Consider the following 6000-nt stretch of genomic DNA (forward strand, 5'->3'; position numbering starts at 1 on the left):
TTTCCATATCACCATAGGCTTCTGGGCTTGTGCATCGTGGAGTCTGTATTACTGTATCTGTGATGAGGTGAGAAGGATAGTGGCAGGTTGCCTGGCAGTTGGGCTCCTTCTCCTAATGAGAGAAGTCTGCATCATTATCGATTGACCTGGTCACTGGATGCATGTCTCAGACTCTTAATGGGATGATGGGGTGTCGTGCTGAGAGAAGGAAGAATGCGCCAACAGCGGGCAAACGCTGAATTGTGTGTGGGCAACAAAAGAGTGGAAGTGAGTAAAATTATGTGGATGGGTCAGTGTTTTTAAAAGGTTTTCTCTACAAACCTTGTTTCAGGTAAAACATTACAGGTTAATTAATCCTTTTGCAATTTTGGTTGTTTGCTTTTATGGATATTGATTTTCTGAGCAGATCATTAAATAAGAATGAAAGACCAATTTTCTGCACGACTTTAGTCTTATTTATTTACTTACCTACCTCCTGCCTCTTACTTTGAAGGCATTTCTGGTAGGTAGGTAATATTAATATAATTAAATAAGAATGAAAGACCAATTTAGTTTTTTTTTTTTTTTTTTTTTCTAATTTGGCATGATTTTAGTCTTATTTATTTATTTATCTATTTATTTGAATATATTACATGCCTCTTACTTACTACTAGGCTAAACTTAAATTTGTAGCAATGCACACACACGCACACACACAATTAAAATACTGTGTGTGTGTGTATATATATATATATATATATATATATATACAGGTGCTGGTCATATAATTAGAATATCATCAAAAAGTTGATTTATTTCACTAATTCCATTCAAAAAGTGAAACTTGTATATTATATTCATTCATTACACACAGACTGATATATTTCAAATGTTTATTTCTTTTAATTTTGATGATTATAACTGACAACTAAGGAAAATCCCAAATTCAGTATCTCAGAAAATTAGAATATTTACATTTGAGCTTCAATTAATGACCATCCCTACAGTATAAATTCCAGGTATCTCTTGTTCTTTGAAACCACAATAACGGGGAAGACTGCTGACTTGGCAATGATCCAGAAGACGAACATTGACGCCCTCCACAAAGAGGGTAAGTCACAGAAGGTCATTACTGAAAGGTGTGGCTGTTTACAGAGTGCTGTATCAAAGCATATTAAATGCAAAGTTGACTGGAAGGAAGAATTTGGGTAGGAAAAGGTGCACAAGCAACAGGGATGACCGCAAGCTTGAGAATACAGTCAAGCAAGGCTGATTCAAACACTTGTGAGAGCTTCACAAGGAGAGAACTGAAGCTGGAGTCAGTGCATCAAGAGTCACCACGCTCAGACGTCTTCAGGAAAAGGGCTACCAAGCCACTTCTGAACCAGAGACAACGCCAGAAGCATCTTACCTGGGCTGTGGAGAAAAAGAACTGGACTGTTGCTCAGTGGTCCAAAGTCCTCTTTTCAGATGAAAGTAAATTTTACATTTCATTTGGAAATCAAGGTCCCAGAGTCTGAAGAGTGGAGAGGCAAAGAATCCATGTTGCTTGAAGTCCAGTGTGAAGTTTCCACAGTCAGTGATGATTTGGGCTGCCATGTCATCTGCTGGTGTTGGTCCACTGTGTTTTCTGAAGTCCACAGTCAACGCAGCCATCTACCAGGAAATTTTAGAGCACTTCATGCTTCCTTCTGTTGACAAGCTTTATGGAGATGCTGATTTCATTTTCCAGCAGGACTTGGCACCTGCCCACACTGCCAAAGGTACCAAAAGCTGGTTCAATGACCATAGTGTTACTGTGCTTGATTGGCCAGCAAACTCGCCTGACCTGAACCCCATAGAGAATCTGTGGGGTATTGTCTGGAGGAAGATGAGAGACACCAGACCCAACAATGCAGATGAGCTGAAGGCCACTATCAGAGCAACCTGGGCTCTCATAACACCTGAACAGTGCCACAGACTGATCGACTCCATGCCACGCCACATTGCTGCAGTAATTCAGGCAAAAGGAGCCCCAACTAAGTATTGAGTGCTGTACATGCTCATACTTTTCATTTTCATACTTTTCAGTTGGCCAAGATTTCTAAAAATCCTTTCTTTGTATCGGTCTCAAGTAATATTCTAATATTTTGAGATACTGATTTTTGACTTTCATGAGCTGTAAGCTCTAATCATCAAAATTAAAAGAAATAAACATTTGAAATATATCAGTCTGTGTGTAATGAATGAATATAATATACAAGTTTCAACTTTTTGATGATATTCTAATTATATGACCAGCACCTGTATATATCATATTCTTATATATTTTTTCATTAGTATATATTTTATATTTTTTTGTTATTATTATATAACGTTATCACTTTGTCGTTGCTATATCACTTCTGATTACTCCATCTATAATGCATGCCATTAGGGGTATTCCAGTATTTCTATTAATGTACAACAGAAAAGGAGATCTTAATGCACTTTCTGTCTGGGTCTGCTCCACTCTCCTCAGAGAGCAAACACATCAGCACTCCATCACCAATCCATACTGCTAAGTGTTTCAAATTGTCATTAGCCTTTTCTGTCTATGAAATTTCATTCCAGCCATTTAAATCAGATGCCCTTTCTGGAACAAACACTCCTTCTCCTTGGATTCAACTCATTCCATAATTAATGTTTCTGGTTGTGGAACAAAGTGTAAAGGGAAGGACATCCATGGTGCGTGTGTGGAAGGCGTCCTTGGAGAGAGAACTACGTACAAGTGCCACACAGCTGGCCATGGAGCAGCAAATCATGGTAGTGCTTTTCATTGGTCTACTCCAGAAGTTGAGTATCAAACAAGCTGTGAATTAGCAGAGGTCTAAGAGTTATTTACCTGCCTTCCCGCGCTGCAACTCCCCTTGTGTTTCAGCCTTTGTTAATTCCACACGTGGCTTGCTTCAATATAAACTTGTTTGCAGAGATGGCAGAAAATAAATCTGCTCAAATTGAGAGCTGTAAGGTAAACAATATATTACGGTTGAAGGTCAAAGCTGTACCTTAAAAATGATAAAAAATGATTTATTCAGCATTTTATTCATGTGCTGAAAAAGTGATATATATGATTAGTAGATATGATCCAAGTCGCAACGAAGGCAATACATAGAACAGTATTCCACACTATAACAATTTCATGCTCATACAATATGAATCTGGCATCTATGCTGGTGTGACCGTGGCCCTGAGGGGATCTCAGCTCCTTTGTTTCAAGCCGTTGTAGTTTTTTTCTCAGACCCAGCCTGACTGATTCTGAATGCAAAGAGAAAACAGCAGATCTGGAGACAGAGCCCATGATTTGCAGTGGGTTTTTGGAGTTTGTAGTTGGAGCAGGGAGATTTAAGGAGGATGACCTGAATGCCTGGAGGGCTGACAGAGAGATATGTGGCGTGGGCTGGATGGATGCAGGGTTAATTGTCCAGAACCGACAGCCACCGTGAGTGACTGAAGACCACACGACTCACTCCGACATGCCATGTGAAGCTTTTGAGGCTTGTGACATCCGTGGGGTATTTCAGGAGCCTTCAAGTCAGTCACATCATAGCTGGATCTGAATCCCAACCAACCAGCTCAGACCTGTCATCATTCAGCTGTCTGGAAAAGTCTTGAAAACCGAAGGGTGATACATATTCTGATTTCTTTCATTGGATCTTTTTACTGGTTCATTATTTGCTCATCCTTTTGAAGCCATACAAACATTTTGTGCAAAGGTCAAAGTTTGGTAATTACTCAAAATCTCCACAAAGTTCTCAGATTTTTACACTTACATTGCAGATGTCTTACTCTTGCATTGCAGGTTTGCTTTAAGCAAGTTCTTTTACCACCGAGATGGACGTTTAATTTTAACTCAAATTAAATACAATGGCATGACAACTTTAAAGCTGTCAAGATAGTAAGCAAAAAATATATGTAGGCTGCTAATCATTTTCTAAGTCTAAAGGCATGATGTAGTTTCGTAGGCCAAAACCTGCAAGCAAGCATTTTAGCACTTCTGGTTTCACCGTCCAAAAGTCAATGGGATTTTAAATGGTGTTTTAGTTAAATGCCTGAAATAAGGTCTTTGGCTCAAGATATTTTCACACTTTATTCTACAGCATAAAATATATCAGTAATACCCCTTGTGATTTTTTTAAAAAGCTTTTACTTCTCTTTAAAAAGGCGGTTGCTAACAAGTGGCTAAATGGGACACAGAGGAACGTTAAACATAATCATGCTAAACAAGTAAACTCATCTACTCACTAATCTGCTTTCACAGCCTCATGCACACTCTGGCCACTTGCATAAATAATAGAAACAAAAAAGACAAAGACAAGCATCTTGGAGTGCCCAATCACAAAGCTGTGCCTACTACTAGAGGAAGATGATCAACAATGATCATGCCAAAGGAAGAGGCTGTGAAATTTCCTTCTAATGGTTGAAGGGTGAGTAAAATAACGTCACCTCATTGTACCCAGTTTTTGAAAATGATTATTATTGCGTTCATAGAGCGAACCCTTTGCTGATTGTTTACAGTGCAAACAGAAGTTACTCCCATAATTTGTGCAAAGCATCATGGGTGTAGGAAAAAGGTGGATTGCTCTCCTGCACACCAGCTAGCGCTTCACACTCCAATCCAGTAGGTGGCAAAAAAGCACCTTTTATTGTTGGTTTGCCAACTACCATTAACAGCAGAAGGAGCAGGTGAACATCTCCGCCAAACACTAGGCTGAAGTGTGAATTATTTCCATTTAAAAATCAAATTTTTTTATATTTATTTATGTAATTTATTGTTTTTTTATTAATTTCATTATTTTTATTTTTATTAAAAATGTTATGCCTCTGGTCAGAACAAGCGAGACAGTATATCTGTAATAAGCATATATCTATAAACAGCAGAAATGGTAGTGTTGGCAAAGAAACGAGTGTTGTTCTTTTCTATTTTAAGCAGCACGAAACAGGGCAAGCCTTCAGCACATTCACTAATGAACAGAGCATCTGTTTGCTCAAACACATACAGGTCGAAGGCTCAGTATGCTGAAACAGCACTGAGACGCATTTACAACCTCCTCTGGCTCCCTCTGTGCATGAGTTGCTGGGAAAATGAGTTGTCTGCAAATTCATCAGCCTTAACCTGAAGTCTCAAGTTTGGACAGGATATTGCTCACATTAAGGACAGCCAAGCATCTGTCTGAGCGCAGTGGAAGAGTGGAAGTCTCTTACTGATGTTGAACCTTGCAGGTGATGGATGTGACAGTGAGTTGGACTCTACTGGAACTCTCCACAGACACTTAACCATATTGATCATGGTGTTTGTTGGGGGTTGTTGCTGTACAGTCAGTGGGGAAGCAGGCCTCAGGAGGTAGTCAATCTCCCTCTGACAAGACTAAGGTGGGGCCAGAAATTTGAGAGCTTTTATTTTGCTTGACAGAAGAACCAAAGATGATGATATAAAGACTGTACTGACACTCACATCGCCATGTTTTAAAATATGATTGTGGCTGTAAATGGAGAGTGGTCTAAAAGAATTCTTCTAAACCTAAATGCTGAGAGATGTAGGACACTCTCTTGTCTTTCCAACAATTTAATCCTTTATCTGTATATAATCTAGAGAACAGTAGGAAAAGAGTCTCAAAGCAGGATAAATGAAACCACAAAGAAGGTCAGGAAGTGTCATTATTCTAGGGTTAGTCCATCACATGATTGTTGATAGAAAGAGATTGACAGAAAAGTCCATGCACCACCCTACATTTTATACAAACTGTTTGCCTAGTAAAGGACTGTGCTATGGATGTGCACTGGATCTATAATACACATAGTACATCCTAAATCTATTGACAAAATCTATTCAGTTTACCTCCGCATTAAGTATGTGTTTTATACAGCCCACTGTAAACGCGCTGAGAATCAATCACACAGAATCTAGTTGGTATGCATGGAATTCACAAAAACGGGACTTCTGACTCACAAAGCAGAAGCAATTCTTCAACAGCCCTGAAACCTTCCCAACTACATATGCGT

The sequence above is a fragment of the Onychostoma macrolepis genome, chromosome 19 (assembly GCF_012432095.1).
Source record: "Onychostoma macrolepis isolate SWU-2019 chromosome 19, ASM1243209v1, whole genome shotgun sequence".
Lineage (NCBI taxonomy): Eukaryota > Metazoa > Chordata > Actinopteri > Cypriniformes > Cyprinidae > Onychostoma > Onychostoma macrolepis.